Source organism: Aegilops tauschii, chromosome 5 (genome assembly GCF_002575655.3).
Source record: "Aegilops tauschii subsp. strangulata cultivar AL8/78 chromosome 5, Aet v6.0, whole genome shotgun sequence".
NCBI lineage: Eukaryota > Viridiplantae > Streptophyta > Magnoliopsida > Poales > Poaceae > Aegilops > Aegilops tauschii.
The window spans coordinates 485273521-485290434 of record NC_053039.3 but is presented as its reverse complement, the minus strand read 5'-3'; the positions used below and the strand labels follow the sequence as shown (position 1 = coordinate 485290434).

Genomic DNA, 16914 nt, shown 5'->3' with positions numbered 1-16914 from the left:
TAAATCACCGAGCGAGCTGCTGCCATGTCACGCTGTTCGTCCAACAAGTCAAGAGCATCTTGACGCGCTTGCTCATTATCCTCCTCGACATAAGCCGCCACTCGAGGCGAATCATGACGGATGTCGCTAGGGAGGACCGCCTATGCTCCGTAAACCATGAAGAAAGGCGTGTAACCCGTAGACCTGTTAGGAGTAGTATTGATGCTCCATAATACGGAAGGTAACTCCTCCACCCAACAACCCGGCGTCCGTTGCAAAGGGACCAAAAGCCGGGGCTTGATGCCCTTCAAGATTTCCTGATTGGCTCTCTCAGCTTGACCATTGGATTGAGGGTGAGCCACTGATGAAACATCAAGCCGAATATGCTCTCGTTGACAAAATTCCTCCATGGCGCCTTTAGACAGATTGGTACCATTGTCAGTTATAATGTTGTGTGGAAAACCAAAGCGAAATATCACCTTTTTCATGAACTGGACCGCCGTGGCTGCGTCACACTTACTAACTGGCTCTGCCTCTACCCACTTTGTGAACTTGTCAACCGCCACAAAGAGGTGGGTCTTCTTATCCTTGGACCTTTTGAAAGGCCCAACCATATCAAGCCCCCAGACTGCAAACGGCCAAGTGATTGGAATCATCCTCAACTCCTGAGCCGGCACGTGAGCACGTCTTGAGAACTTCTGACAACCGTCACATTTACTGACTAAGTCCTCCGCGTCAGCGTGAGCCGTTAGCCAATAAAAACCATGACGAAAAGCTTTCGCCACAAGGGATTTTGAGCCGGCATGATGGCCACAATCCCCCTCGTGAACCTCTCGTAAAATTTCTTGACCCTCCTCACGGGAAACACAACGCTGAAAAGCCCCAGTGACACTGCGACGATGCAGCTCGGCATTGACAATTATCATTGACTTAGACCGCCGGGTTATTTGTCTGGCCAAAGTTTCATCCTCAGGCAATTCTCCCCGGGTCATGTAAGACAAGTATGGCACTGTCCAATCTGGGATGACGTGAAGAGCCACCACCAACTGTGCTTCTGGGTCAGGAACAGCCAAGTCTTCCTCTGTGGGCAACTTGACAGAAGGGTTATGCAGAATATCCAAGAAAGTATTAGGCGGCACCGGCTTACGCTGAGAGCCGAGCCGGCTTAAGGCATCAGCCGCCTCGTTCTTTCTGCGGTCAATGTGCTCCACTTGATAACCCTGAAAATGCCCGGCGATGGCATCAACTTCACGGCGATAAGCCGCCATGAGGGGGTCCTTGGAATCCCACTTGCCTGATACCTGTTGGGCCACCAAATCTGAGTCGCCAAAGCACCTTACCCGGCTTAAGCTCATCTCCTTGGCCATCCGAAGACCATGGAGCAAGGCCTTGTACTCAGCTGCATTGTTAGTACAGGGAAACATCAACCGTAGTACATAACAAAACTTGTCACCTCGAGGGGAAGCTAACACAACTCCAGCCCCCGAGCCCTCCAATTGCCTGGACCCGTCGAAGTGAATAGTCCAGTATGTATTATCCGGTTTCTCTTCAGGCACCTGCAGCTCCGTCCAATCATTGATGAAATCCACCAATGCTTGAGATTTGACAGCAGTGCGTGGCACGTACTTTAGACCATGAGGCCCAAGTTCTATGGCCCACTTAGCAACTCTTCCTGTGGCTTCTCTGTTTTGAATGATATCTCCTAGGGGAGAAGAACTAACCACAGTGATAGGGTGGCCCTGGAAATAATGCTTAAGCTTCCGGCTTGCCATGAACACCCCATAAACGAGCTTCTGCCAATGTGGATACCGTTGCTTGGACTCAATGAGTACTTCGCTGACATAGTAAGCCGGCCGCTGAACCGGATGTTTCTTACCCGCCTCCTTACGCTCCACCACCACAGCCACACTGACGGCTCGTGTGTTAGCGGCTACATACAACAGTAAGGGCTCCTTATCGACAGGAGCAGCAAGGACTGGCGGCTCAGCTAGCTGTCTTTTCAAATCCTCGAAAGCAGCATTAGCAGCATCATTCCAGACAAAGTCATCTGTTTTCTTCATCATCTGATATAGTGGCATGGCCTTTTCGCCCAACCGGCTTATAAACCGACTCAAAGCAGCGATGCGACCCGCCAGACGTTGGACGTCTTTTATGCACGCCGGCTTAGCCAGAGAGGTGATTGCCTTGATCTTCTCCGGGTTAGCTTCAATGCCTCTGTGAGAAACCAGAAAACCCAAGAGGTTGCTGCAGGAACACCAAAAACACACTTGGCCGGATTAAGCATCATCTTGTAGACCCGGAGATTATCAAAGGTCTCTTTCAGATCATCTATCAAGGTTTCCTTCTCTCTGGATTTTACCACAATATCATCCACATAAGCATGAACGTTGCGTCAAATCTGATTATGGAGACAATTCTGCACGCACCGCTGGTAAGTCGCCTGTGCACTCTTGAGCCCAAAAGGCATGGACACATAACAGAAGGCTCCAAAGAGAGTGATGAACGCCGTCTTCTCTTGGTCCTTAACTGCCATTTTGATCTGATGGTATCCAGAGTAAGCATCCAAAAAACTTAAACGCTCACAACCCGCCGTAGCATCAATAATTTGATCAATACGGGGGAGAGCAAAAGGATCAGCCGGACAAGCCTTGTTTAAATCCGTATAATCCACACACATACGCCAGGTGTCGTTCTTCTTGAGCACAAGCACCGGGTTAGCTAACCATTCTGGATGAAAGACTTCAACGATAAACCCGGCCGCCAAGAGCCGGGCTACTTCCTCACCAATGGCTTTCCGCCTCTCCTCATTAAACCGCCGGAGGAATTGCCTGACTGGCTTAAATTTCAGATCAATATTGAGAGTGTGCTCAGTGAGTTCTCTTGGTACACCTGGCATGTCAGAAGGTTTCCATGCAAAGATGTACCTGTTCTCACGGATGAACTCGATGAGCTCGCCTTCCTATTTCGGATCCAGATTGGCACTGATGCTGAACTGCTTAGATGAGTCACCTGGAACAAAATCAACAAGTTTAGTCTCATTGGCCGACTTAAATTTCATTACCGGCTCATGCTCCGTGGTTGGCTTTTTCAAAGACGTCATATTTGCTGGGTCAACATTATCCTTGTAAAACTTCAACTCCTCTGTTGCACAAACAGATTCAGCGTAAGCAGCGTCACCTTCCTCGCACTCCAAAGCTATCTTCCGGCTGTCGTGAACCGTAATGGTCCCATTGTGACCCGGCATCTTGAGCTGCAAGTATACGTAACACGGCCGTGCCATGAACTTGGCGTAAGCCGGCCGCCCAAATAGAGCATGGTACGGGCTTCTTATTTTAACCACCTCGAAAGTCAGTTTTTCCGCCCTGTAGTTGTACTCATCTCCAAAGGCTACTTCCAGTTCGATCTTACCAACTGGATATGCCGACTTACCGGGCACCACACCATGGAAAACAGTGTTGGACTGGTTGAGGTTTTTATCAGTCAACCCCATACGACGGAAGGTCTCATAATAGAGGATGTTGATGCTACTGCCTCCGTCCATGAGCACCTTAGTGAATTTATACCCCCCAACCTGAGGAGCCACCACCAGGGCCAGGTGACCAGGATTATCAACCCGGGGAGGGTGATATTCCCTACTCCATACAATAGGCTGCTCAGACCATCTCAAATAATGTGGAACCGCCGGCTCAACAGCATTCACAGCCCTCTTATGAAGCTTCTGGTCTCGCTTGCACAGACTGGTAGTAAACACATGATACTGTCCACTATTGAGCTGCTTTGGATTGGTCTGGTATCCCCCCTGCTGCTGCTGATTACCCTTGCCAGATTGCTGATTAAAACCTCCTTGATTTCCTTGAAAATTCTGAGGATTGGAATTTGAGCAGTCTCCCGGGCCATGAAAGCCGCCGCCGCCTGAGCCGCCGCCCTGCCCATTGTTGCCATTAAAAGCGTTGGAATTTTTGAAGGCTTTCATGATTGCGCAGTCCTTCCATAGATGAGTGGCTGGCTTCTCCCTAGAGCCATGCCTTGGGCAGGGCTCATTCAACAATTGCTCAAGCGTCGGGCCTGACCCGCCGGATCGGGGAGGTGGTCTCCCCTTACGTCGGTGGTTGTTACCCTGCGCGTTGGTGTTGGCCACAAACTCCATACTGCCATCAGCCTTACGTTTGTTACCTCCCTGGTTCGCCGGGTTATGCTGAGGGCCCTTGCCGTTGCCATTCTTCTTTCCCTTCCCTGTCCTTTCATCATCGGACGCGGGATCCTTGGTACTATCAGAGTCGGCGTACTTGACCAGAGCCGCCATCAGCGTACCCATATCAATGCAATCGCGCCTGAGCCGCCCGAGCTTCATCTTCAGGGGCACAAAACGACAATTCTGCTCCAACATTAAGACTGCAGAGCCGGCATCCATCTTATCAGACGAATGTATTATCTCTTTGACCCGGTGTACCCAATGGGTTGTAGACTCGCCCTCTTGTTGCTTGCAGTTAGTCAAATCCACAATTGACATAGATTGCCTGCATGTATCTTTGAATTTTTGGATGAACCGGGCTTTTAGCTCTGCCCATGACCCGATAGAATTAGGTGGCAGTCCTTTCAACCAAGTGCGGGCAGTCCCATCCAACATCATGGTGAAGTATTTGGCCATTGCCGCTTCGCTGACCTCCAGCAACTCCATAGCCATCTCGTAGCTCTCAATCCATGCTCCGGGCTGTAAATCCGCCGTGTAATTAGGTACCTTCCTAGGTCCTTTGAAATCCTTGGGCAGACGTTTGTTACGGAGAGCCGGTACCAAATAGGGGACACCTCCGGTCCTCGTAGCTATGCCTGCCTCGATAGAGGCCGTTGGATAAACCGGGAGGGGTTGGTAAGCCGTCAGCTGAGCCGCCTGCTCCGCCTCTTGACGTGCTCTGTCTCGGTCTACTGCGTTAAAGGCTCCATTATGCGCCGGGCCATGGCCGGCTGGCAAGTCATGGCGCCGGACGTTGCTTGAGCCGGTCGCTGAAACCATGTGTCTGCTATAACTTGGGCTCCGGCTTGGGCGAGGGGTCGAATGAATCCTGTCCCAGCTATACGAATATGCCTCCTGTTGCGCCAGAGCCGTCTGAAGAAGTTCTCTGGCCCGGCGGGTCTCGACCACCGTCGGAGAGTCGCCCTCAACTAGGAGAGTCGCCAGTCGCGCCGCCGCAGCGATCATGTTCTCCAACGGATTGGAATAGTGACCTGGCGGTATTGGTACATATTGAGGTGGGGCAGTATTCACACGGGGAGGCCCCATCACTTGTGGCTGAACCGGCGTTCCAGCCCCGGGTGCCGTGATTTCTGGCGGGATACTGGGCCCTGCACCGGGCGTGTTGAAGAGGTTTCGAGGATCGTAAACCGGAGGGAGTCGAGATTGAGCCTTCTGATGCCTCCTTCTCATGATCTCATTGGATGCGTTCTGATCCATCGTGAGCCGGAAAGACTGCGCCTGAATCAGCTGAGTTTGGGCGTCGAGAGCCGCCCGTTCTGCAGCCATCCTGATCCCTTCCGCTGCTAGATCTTCCTTGGCTCGTGCTATATCCAGCTTTAACTGTGCCACTTCCGCATCATGTTGAGCTTGATCCGCCGGGACGACCGTGGCAGTTAACAGGGCCGTCATCCTATCTGTGAGATCCATTAGCACCTGAGCCGGCGAGTGCGCATGGCCCCCTGTCCCAGCGGCGGGGTTTTGAACAGGTTGTGTGCCGGCCATGAAGATTCCAACCCGGCTGGGCGGCTCAACGAGGTCCGGAATACTGTCGCCATCGGAACAACCCCTGAGCCTGCCATCTTGAAGTTGATATAACGAGTTGGTCTCATCTGTGGACGACTCGCCGTCAGAGCGAGCGGCCGTCTCATCGCCAGATCCAGATCCTTCAGAAAGTCCTCCATGGACGCATCCCACGAAAGCACGTTTCAATGCAGGCAGAGCCCGGGCGGGTCTCGCACGCTGAGCCGTCTCGATGAGGTCGGTGCCGATGTCCGGCTCAGGGCCCGGCTCACCGATCTTGCCAATGAACACGTGGACTCCGCCGAAGGGGACCCGGTACCCGTACTCGATTGAGCCGGCGTCGGGGCCCCAGTCTGCGTCGTTGATGTAGAGCTTGCCGCGACGACTCTTGGTCATCCGGCCCACAGCGTATCCCTTGAGCCCTTCGAAGCTGCCCTTCAAGAACTCAAATCCACCGTGCGCTGGCCCCACGGTGGGCGCCAACTGTCGTGGAATTGTCACGGCAGATGTCCTCATGCAAGGACTTAGTCGTGGAGCCATCGCAGCTAGGAAGCTTAAAGGGGTTAAACGGGACAAAGGACACGAAGGTTTATACTGGTTCGGCCCCTTACGGTGAAGGTAAAAGCCTACTCCAGTTGAGGTGGAATTACTTGGGGTTTCGATGACCAGGGAGCTGAACCGCTATGCCTGGCTATCGATCTGATCTTACTTGTCCTGAACCGCCGCCGGGTCGTCCCTTTATATAGAAAGGTTAACGCCCCGCGGCTCTCAGAGTCCCGGCCGGCTCATAAACTGTGTCTGGCTCGGACTCTTAACTATTCTTGCCTTACACTACAAGTCATGCCACAATGGCGGTTTACTACTACGGGCCTTAAGTCGCCTCTGGGCCTTAGACCTATTAATAAACCGCCAACCTTAACCTGTCCTTGGGCTTCTGAATGAAGAGCTGTCGCAATGTAACCCGGCCCATCTCGGGCGGGTTATACCAGTAGCTATATCCTCAACAACACTGGAGTAGGGTATTACACCACAACGGTGGCCCGAACCAGTATAAATCTTGTGTCTTTCGTGGTTGCGAGTTCATTGAGCTCGTTCTTGAGATCTTAGCTAGTTAAGACGCGGATCGGTAGGAGGGAGAGAACTTCACGCGCACCCCGGAGTTCGAACCTTAAGGGTTTTGCCGGAACCCGTGATCCGACAACAGTGCCCCTGGAAGTAATTCAGTTGGATAGTGATTTGACCTACGAGGAGAAACCTGTCAAGATTCTCGAGTTTGCCAGCCGAGTTACACGCAGCAAGGTTATCAAGTTTTGCAAAGTTCAGTGGAGCCAACATACCGAGGATGAAGCCACCTGGGAACGAGAGGAAGATCTACGCAAAGACCACCCGCACCTATTTTCTAGCCAACCCGAATCTCGAGCCGAGGAGAGCATATCTGTAGTTATTGGTCTCATATTTAATCGCCTTTTGGTCAGTCCGATGTAATCTACTGTTGTGGCTGTGGTGCACTTCTTTTGGTCAGTTTGGTGTGTTCTATGGTTCTGTTATGGAGCACTCACTAAATAGTACTCCCTCCGTCCCATAATATAAGAGGACACTGCTCTTATATTATGGGACGGAGGGAGTAATTGTCTACAATACCAAATATGTATACGTGTGAACAAGCTATATAGATATATGTATGTAAGATGTATATTTTGTTCCAGTTTATGTTGTGAGACTGAGCCGCATCTGTTTCTGTGCAAATTTTGCTTTTTGAAATTTGCCAACCCCCCCCCCCCCCCGCGTTTATCAGGCATGTGGTAACGTTTTCTCCCGTTGCTATGCATGGGCTCTTTTGCTAATAAATCCTAAAAGAATACCATCTGTGGGTATCGTTTTCTCCCGTTGCATAATCTCAGTGAAACATCTTCAATCATTCCCACCGGCTTCTTCTTCATAGACTTGTCAGCCATCGCTGCAGTCAGTATCAGTTGACCGGGTGCCGGACACCGAAATCATTGAGTTGTTCATCGACTTCTGTCCTGCATAACTGCGTGTGCCAAGCTGAAGCCAACCAGCTACCTCTTCCACTGCCACCGTCTTTCTACTCTCCAGGACTAACAAGCAGCAGAAACGAACTGCAACAAAAAACAAGAAGCCACCATGATGCCATGCACATCCTACAGTGGCGCGGCTAAAACTGAAACGAGCCGAGCAGCTTCAGGAAACTAACCCTGCAGTGTCACCAGAGGAACTGCAAACCTTCTTTTACCAATATCATCCCAAGGATTTGTTGCAAATGCATACATCTCATGCACGTGCTTTCAACGTGTTACAGGATACACTGACAGCAAGAGCACAATGATGGTTGTCCAATGGGCAACCTGTGAACAAATAGCTAGTTTGCAGACTTCCGGAATCCAACACTCCTAAACAACACAGGGCAAGAGCCAAGAAGCAGGAAAATAGGAATGGTGACACAATCGGCGATTGTCACACCACAACATCTAAGCCATGCAACCAGTCATCAAATTAATTACCTGCGACTTCTTTACAGTACCACGGGAAAATCAAGCATTTTACTCTGTTTCGATCCATCTGCTGTTCTATTCTGAGAGCACCAAGCATTTATTACCTTCAAAATTCTCAAAAAGCAGCTGTTGTATCCCTTCTCATAGTCAAGCAAAGAACAAAAACCATTATCAAGTTTCACATCACACCATGCAACTAAGAACAAAATCTGTATCACCATTCGCCACCACACTATGGCACTACCTCACCAGCAAACGCCACATTCTCCTCCTAAGTAAAAGAAGTTACGTCTTCTTCAGATCCAAGGACTCAGCCTGTATTTTCATTATCAAGAACCGCACGATACACAAAAGCTCATACGGACAAGGCAAGAAGCATTGGCTTCACATGAAGCACAAGAAGTTATCCACACAAACTCCTAACAGAAATTGATGTAGAGATTAACAGAGGACGGAAGCAGTCATGTAATCGGAAGTGCAGCCCTATTCACCACCAGCAGCCATGGTTCACTCAGTTGAAGTTCCTCGCTGAGCACGCATCCATAGACACTGATGAGAAACAAAATTTTGTCAACATGATGTTCACCCATATAGCTAGACAGAAGGATATGAAGAACAGAAGATGATATGAAAACTGAAATTTGCCTACCTAATGGTACTGATCGACAATCAACTTTGGTCCGTTCTCACATTGCCGTGCTTTATTTGAAATCTGTTGTATTATCTTTTTGGTACCCTGGCTTCCATTGTTGTGTAAACTTAAGTGCAACTCTTTCAGAACCTTAAGGTGTTCTATACCGTCAACTCCCTCAAAAGCAAAGAACCGTATATCAAGCCTTTCGAGGTTCGGTGTAGCCTTCTCCAGAAACACCAATTTTGGCACGTAAGGAGCAGAAAAACGAAGAAGCTTCAGACTCTCGAATCCACCAGGGTGAACTATGATCATCATGGTAATGTTAGGATGCTCCAAGTGAAGCTGGATCTGTCTGCAAGTGGCTTCCGATTCTTGACCCTGTTCTGCGTCATCAAGAGAAAATGTGAGAGAGAACAGCTTGCTCAGCTGGCTAAGTTGCACCAAAGCATCTGAGCTAAGCATCCCAAGTGAGAGGGTTAGCTTTGTCAGTGTGTCCAGTTCATTGATCCATTCTGGGAGATTAACCACTTTCGCCTGCAGTTTGCAAGACAGCTCAAGGGCATTCAGAAACTTGGGCGGGGAGGAGAGACAACCCCATGAGCTGAGAAAACCAGCAGACCCATCATCAATTACAAGGGTTTGGAGCGAGTAGCCACAAAGATCTTCAATAGAGAACCTCAATTCATCGAAAAGTTTACCCTCATTCTCGATGTTCAACTTGTAGATTACAAGCTTCCTCAGCTTGGTCAGCTGACGGAAATCTGCTACTGAAGATGGTCCTTCGACAATTTCGATGCCTGACAGTACACAGAGGGATTTTATTGGCTTCTTCTTCATATCCTCAGGAAGCTTCAATGCCTTCCGTGTCTTTTTGTTCCCGCCAAGTATATTCTTCACCTTTTCCAGCTGGCAAATAGTTTTGGGTAACTTTGTAATACCAGTTTCCCTGATGTCAAGGGTCTCTAAATACTGAAGTTTCCCTATCTCTTTAGGAAGCTTTGCGATGTCTGTTCTGCAGAGGCTGAGGTGCTTGAGAAGAAAAAGTTCGCAAACAACTTTTGTGTGTTCTTGTTTGAAATCTGTACAGCCTTCAAGATCCAAATGTTACACAATTCTCAACTTTTGTGGCTTGGAAAGCAACCCATTCAAAGTACCAAATAAGCTCAACGATCGCACATGGGATAGGTTCATGCTATTTTTTGCACTCTCAGTCTTCAAACCATCACTCTGAAGTGACAAACGCCGAACCATATTACTGGGCGGTGCAACGAACCACTGGCCACCAACCACAGTGACAAAATTTTCTTCACCCGCCTTGCACACAAGATACTCATGTATCATGTGATGAACTTCATAGGTCTTCACCTTTCCATTGCTACTGTGCTTCACAGCTCGAATTATCTGTCTCTTTATCAAATGATTGAAGCATGTTTCTGCAACCTCTTCTACGCTCAATCCTTGTTTCTCACTGACAAGAGCTTCTGAGATCCATTTTCTTAAGAGGCGTTTCCTGCTATTTTGCGAACCGCTTGGAAATATACTGAGATATAGAGAGCATCTTTTGATCTCAAGTGGCATATCAAAATAGCAATTATCAATAATGCACATTAATCCATCATGGGAAAGAGTTTTCAGATAGTCTGGTACCAGATCCTTAAAAACTTGTTTCCAGTCAGAAATATGTGGGTTGCAGGCAACATATCCAGCCATGATAACTATCGCCAATGGCAGCCTCATGCACATTTCCCAGTGTTCAGGTATAATTTTGCTCTTATCTTGCTGTTCCTGGCAACCTTTAGCTTCAGCCATGATGTCCATAAATAATACTTCAGATTTGTCCTCGCTGAGGATTACAGCCTCGTAAAGATAATCTCCTTTATTCCTTACTGAAGCACTGGCAACAGCCTGGAATCTTGACGTAACAATCACTCTGCTACCTTTCTCACTTTTAGGCAGTGACTTCTTTATCAGCTCCAACATATCAGTAGACCATACATCATCCAGCACGAGCAGGTAACTGCCATGAGAAGAAAAGATAACAAGATGAGTCACTTTTCAACAATGTAAATGAAGTGTTGGAATAACAAAGAGTGAAATGAAAGTACATATCTAGCAAAAAATTATCTTGTTGAACTTGAATTCAAATAACATAAGAAAAACTGATGTAAATCATGTGAAGACTAGGTTATGCAATTCGATGATGCTTTCATGTAATATGCATAGAAAGCATAGTGATGAGCTACACAAAGGACCACTTGATGGATGTTATACCTGTATTTCTCTAAGTGCTCCTTAAGCTCTTCCTTGAGTTTTTGAAGTTTCAATGTTTGTAGTCTATCACGTGCTTTCTTCAAGGTGCTGCCCCCAATACTGCCATGAGATGTGTCCCACCACCGCTGCTGCCTGGTACCTTCTCTGACCTGTGGCATGATCTGGTAGAGTATACTCCTTAGTACTGCCTCTACATCAGATTTCTGTGACACTGTGACCATCGCCCTGCGGTCAAACTGATCACTGAAGTTTTGATATAATGATCTGGCTATTGTGGTCTTGCCCACCCCTGCCAATCCGACTATGCATAGCACACCATGGTTTGTTGGATCTGCATTAGGTTCTTCCACACGGACAACAGTGCTATTGCTTGGAAGTTGCTCTGCAATGGTCACTGCCGGCCCCTCAGCTGTCAGCATCCATTTCCCAAGCATCTCCATGTCCCTTTCAACTCCCACAGGTGTCTTGGTTCTAACAAGCGCAAGCCTTGTCTGCTGATTCTCTGCGGCATTGAACCCAATGTCAGCTCCACCGGGCCTGTCGCTGCTGGTCTTTGGGTTGTCAAGGCCGTATCTGATGCGCCGTTCCCCAATTTGCTGCGCCCGCATCTTGAGTTCAGATAGGGTAGAAGCTATTTCGTGGCAAGGCCACCACGTCCAGACCTCATAGATTTTGAAGGCAACAAACGAGCAGCAGCAAAGGTCGGCTGTGGGGTCGTGATGCAGCCGGTGGGCGAAGTCGTCAACACAGTCCTCGACGTCGTAGGTGACCTCACGGATCTGCTTGAGCCAATCCCTCGTCCGGAGGTCGTGGTAGTGGGGATCCGTGCGGCCGAGGTCGCCAATGAACGCCTGCAGAGTGCCGAGCTCGTCTGTGATGAACTGTATGTCACCACGGACGCCTTGGATCAGAGTGTAGTCCTCAGCAAGCAGCGCCCCGAGTTTGGTCAGGAGCCATTTGATGGCCTCGCCGCGCCCTGCCACCACCAGATCCATTGCCGACTTGCGATTTTGCTGTACACAGGAGCAATTGGGTGAGACTGGAGCAAGATACCAGATGATCCTCGCTAACCAGCGGAGAAAATAAACTGACAAAAATGTGCAGAAACAGAGAAGCATACTAGAGACACCCATTTCATGCAGAAACAGAGAACTACATGCTAGAGACTACATAAAGTATATGCAGAATTGCGGCGTTTTTAACACAGAATTTCCTAATGATGCACTACTCTATTGCCTGAGGGGATCCTCTCCTATTGTCAGTATTGCCTGATCTCTCTTCTAGACAAATGCCCTCTTACACTTGCATCTGTTCAAACTTGCCCCCTGCACTTGCCTCTCCGAACTTGCCTGTTCATCAGGGGACAAAAAGAGCGCTTAAGGGCCAGCATCTGTGAATTGGGGAAAAATGCCGCATCTACCTGAACAAACTTGCCTGAAAAAACGTTCCCCGTGAGATCCTCGATGTGTGAAGAGCGGGATGCAGGATTTGCACCCAGGGCTCCGCGCGCGACTATTTCCACCGGCGACCTCGACTCTGGATCCCCCCTCCTCCGACTCCGGCCACCCTAGCCTCCCCTCCCAGCCACCCTTCGTCGATGAAGATGACGACGCGGCGTGGGCGAAACGCCCCTGCCCCCACTCTCCCCCCTCCCCCTGCCGTTCGCGAGACGAATTGGAGACCAGGGCGAGCGATTTACCTTCTCTCTCCCGGAGATGTAGCAGTTCGCCGTCCCCCGCCTCGCGTCACCGACGGGACCTCCTTCCTTCTCCCCCTCCCCTTCTCTCGTCGCGCGCGCGCTGCTTGGTCAGCTGGTACCGCTCGCCTCCGCGTGGTGGTCGTTGTCACGCACTCCCCCCACCTTTGTTCCTCGCCGTCGCCGCGCTCTCGCCGGTCGCGCCCGCCGACGAGCCTAGGGTTTCTCTCCCTGCGTTTCGCGCGGGGGTGGAGAATGGAAGGGGAAAGGGGAGGGCAAATGGTGTGGGGCGCGACTCCCCAAAATTTCAAAACCCACCGCTCTCTGTCACCGCCTCCACCTTTGACGGAGTCTGTGGTGTTGCCGTGACAGCGTGTAGATCGGTGGGACCCGATCGTCCCTGGCTGGCTGGCTGTGAGTGGTCTCTGGCAGGTGGGCCTGGTGGTAGAGCGTGCGTGCGGTGCACGGGTCAGAGCCAGCTGTCGGTGCGCTGTAGCGATCACTGTGATATGCACAGAAACGGCTCAATCTCACCTTTGTCTCGTTCTCTCTGTTCTCCTCTTCTGCTCGTCCCCATTCTCTAGTCTCTACTATCTCCGTGATTAATACTACATGAGATCCAAATCAAGGCCTCACAATTGGTATTTAGGGGCTGTTTGGTTCTACGTGAGTGCCATACTTTGCCGTACAATGTTGTATAACTTGTCTAAGATTAGTAGTATTTTAAAATGAAAGTCACAAGTTGGTAAGCTTTAAAAAATCTTGTGTATGAATTGTGAGCCATGAATTCTCGTCCACTCGCGCTCAAATCCTCTTGGTAAGGCTGTAAAATCCCATCGCTACAATATCAAGTTATTTTATTTGAGACAACTCGATACATGGTGGCCTAAAAATTCCGTTGGGATCTGGTCATAATTCGTCTATGTTTGTGTTTTTTTAGGTTGGATCCTTTTGATCTACGTCATTCTTCTTTGGCGTTGGTTGTTGTTCTGCTGCGCTGGTCCTATGGGGCCTTAGCACGACGACTTCTCGACTGTCTACTACAACAAGTTTTGCCCCGCTCCGGCGAGGGAAGGGCGATGACGGCGGCACGCCTTCAGCTTGCTTCAGTGCTTGTAGTCGCCGCTAGGTGGTCTACGGATCTGGATGTAATTTCATTTTTTCTGTTGTTTGGTGTACTGTCATGATTGAAAAATAATATATTGGAAGTTTTCTCGCAAAAAATCATCCTCAGAAATAGGGAACATCTTTGCCGTGGACGACGCAGGGCTCACACCCAGGAGCTGCTCAGGCGACCTCGACCTCCACTCTCATGCAGCTTGCTTGTCACCACCCATCGTTTTTTTGTCCGCGCCTATGACGACGCACTTTTGCAAATAGGGACGATGCTGGAAGAAGCAATTGATAAACACTGCTTCTAGCCACACCGTCGGTGCCCCTGCTCAGCATCACGGAGGACCTCCTCCTCGGCCCACTCAGAACAATCCCAGGTCCTCTCCCATGCCTCCCTCTCCGCACGATCTTCTTCGGTTCCTTCGAGAAACAGTCGACATGGAGGAGTCGGTCGACATAACATGGACACACAAACGTCAGCCTAACGGTGATAACACTGGGTGAAAGCGCACCGCGAAAAACACAAGCAGAGATGACTGCTCGAAAAAAGGAACACAACAACAGAAGCAGCACAACAAAAGCAAAACAAAGACAACCACAAAGCAAAACCCAACATAGCCAAGAGTAAAAAAGGACTGAACCTCAGCCGACAAAAAGAATGAAGGGAACCGGAAAGCACCGGGAAGTCAAAGAAGACGTCGCAGAAACAACGTAGGATGGGTTAAATTCGGAGATGAAAATACCAAGTTTTTCCAAGCAATTGCCACTGAGAGGTACAGGAAGAACAATGTGGCTTTACTCCAAACTGATGAGGGCTTGATGGTTGAGGATCATACAGGCAAAGAAGCTCTCTTGTTTCATGCATACACGGAGAGGCTTGGTATGTCCAATCCCACACAAATGCGCTTTGATCTTCCGGCTCTTATTCAACCGACTGCCAACCTTGATCACCTCACCGACCCATTTACAAAGGATGAAATTGATGGGGTTGTCCAAGAAATGCCTGCGGATCGAGCCCCGGGCCCAGATGGTTTTAGTGGTTTATTTCTTAAAGCTTGTTGACAAATTATCAAGGAAGACTTCTATACGCTGTGTGCTCAATTCCACGCTGGTGATCTTAATCTCCAAAGTATTAATGATGGCCTGATTACTCTCATTCCCAAAAATGGATCACCAACCACAGTTAATGACTTTCGTCCGATCACCTTGCTTAACTGTTGTCTCAAACTTATCACTAAGCTGCTGGCAAATCGTCTACAAAAGGTGATCCTACGCATCATTCATCGCAACCAATACGGTTTCATCAAAGGGCGGTCCATCCAAGATTGTCTGGCTTGGACATTTCAGTATATCCATCAATGCCAGGCCTCCAAAAGACAAATTGTGCTCCTGAAGCTAGACTTTGCTAAAGCCTTCGACACCATTGAGCATGAAGCAATGATTAACATTATGAAACACATGGGTTTCAATGAAAAATGGTTATCTTGGATCAGAACGATCTTCTCCTCAGGCCGCTCTTCTATTCTGCTCAATGGTGTGCCAGGCCGACAATTTCATTGCAGACGTGGAGTCAGACAGGGAGACCCCCTCTCACCTCTCATTTTTGTCCTCGCTGCAGATCTTCTGCAATCAGCTATTAACGATGCCTTCAGAAGAGGTCTGATTCACCTACCCTTCCCCTCCAACGGTAATATGGATTATCCGATCGTCCAATACGCCGATGACACGTTACTTCTCATGCCTGCATGCCCTAGACAAGCTGTGATCATCAAGAACATTCTATCTGATTATGCCCAGTCTATTGGCCTGAAGATCAACTTCCATAAATCCACATTAATACCCATCAACTTCGACCCGAGATTGGCTGCAGATATTGCCTCTATCTTCGGATGCTCCATTGGATCCATGCCTTTCACATACCTTGGCCTGCCCCTAGGCACCTCCCGACCAACACTTCTTGACTTTATGCCTCTGGTTAGTACTGTGGAACGAAATCTTTCCTCCACGCTCTCACTCATGTCGTACGCTGGGAAGCTCACGTTCCTCAACACCACAGTCACGTCCCTACTCATTTATGCTATGTGTACGCTCAAGTTCCCACCTAAACTCATTGAGATACTGGATAAAATCAGGAGAAGATGTCTATGGATCAAAAAAACTGACCAAGGTGAGAGATCCAACTCGCTTGCTACCTGGGACATGGTTTGTAAACCTAAGAAGAATGGAGGGCTTGGTGTCATAAACCTCAAGATCCAGAATGAAGCTCTCCTCTTGAAGTTTTTACACAAGTTTTTATAACAAACTGGATATTCCATGGGTACAACTTACTTGGGACACATACTATGATCAGAAAATCCCACATGCAATGGATCCGGTTGGTTCTTTCTGGTGGCGTGACATACTAAAGCTCACGCCGACATTTCGCGGCATTTCTCATGTTAATATTGTGTGTGGCTCCACTGCCCTCTTTTGGAAAGATCTTTGGACTAATCAACTGTTACTAGACTCTCATCCTCGGGCTTACTCATATGCAAATAATGAGGATATTTCTGTCCGTGATTTCTTGGGGAGCATGTCTCTTGGATTGGCTTTTCACCTGCCACTTTCCCCCCAAGCGTTTGATGAAGTCCGGCAAATTCAAACGATCGCTTCATCATTCCAACCTATGATCTCTAACTCGGATGTCTGGAGCTATGTTTGGGGCAAATATATTTACAGATCAACGGACTACTACCGTTTCTACTTTCGGGAGGTCCACGCTCATAAAGTTTTTCACTGGCTGTGGAGATCTAAATGTACTATGAAGTTGAAAGTCTTTGCATGGCTTCTCCTCCACGACAGGCTGAACACCCGGAATATGCTGAAAAGACGCCACTACAACATCGGTGATGACCACAACTGTCTACTGTGTGGGCGCAACATCGAGGAAACAGTGGAGCACATGATTTTCACGTGC

At 49.1% G+C, this 16914-nt stretch overlaps 1 pseudogene; it reads right to left on the bottom strand.

Moving 5' to 3' along the window:
* Positions 1–8543: 8543 nt before the first annotated feature.
* LOC141022149 (disease resistance protein Pik-2-like) lies at positions 8544–12431 on the bottom strand (annotated as a pseudogene).
* Between the last annotated feature and the right edge of the window lie 4483 nt (positions 12432–16914).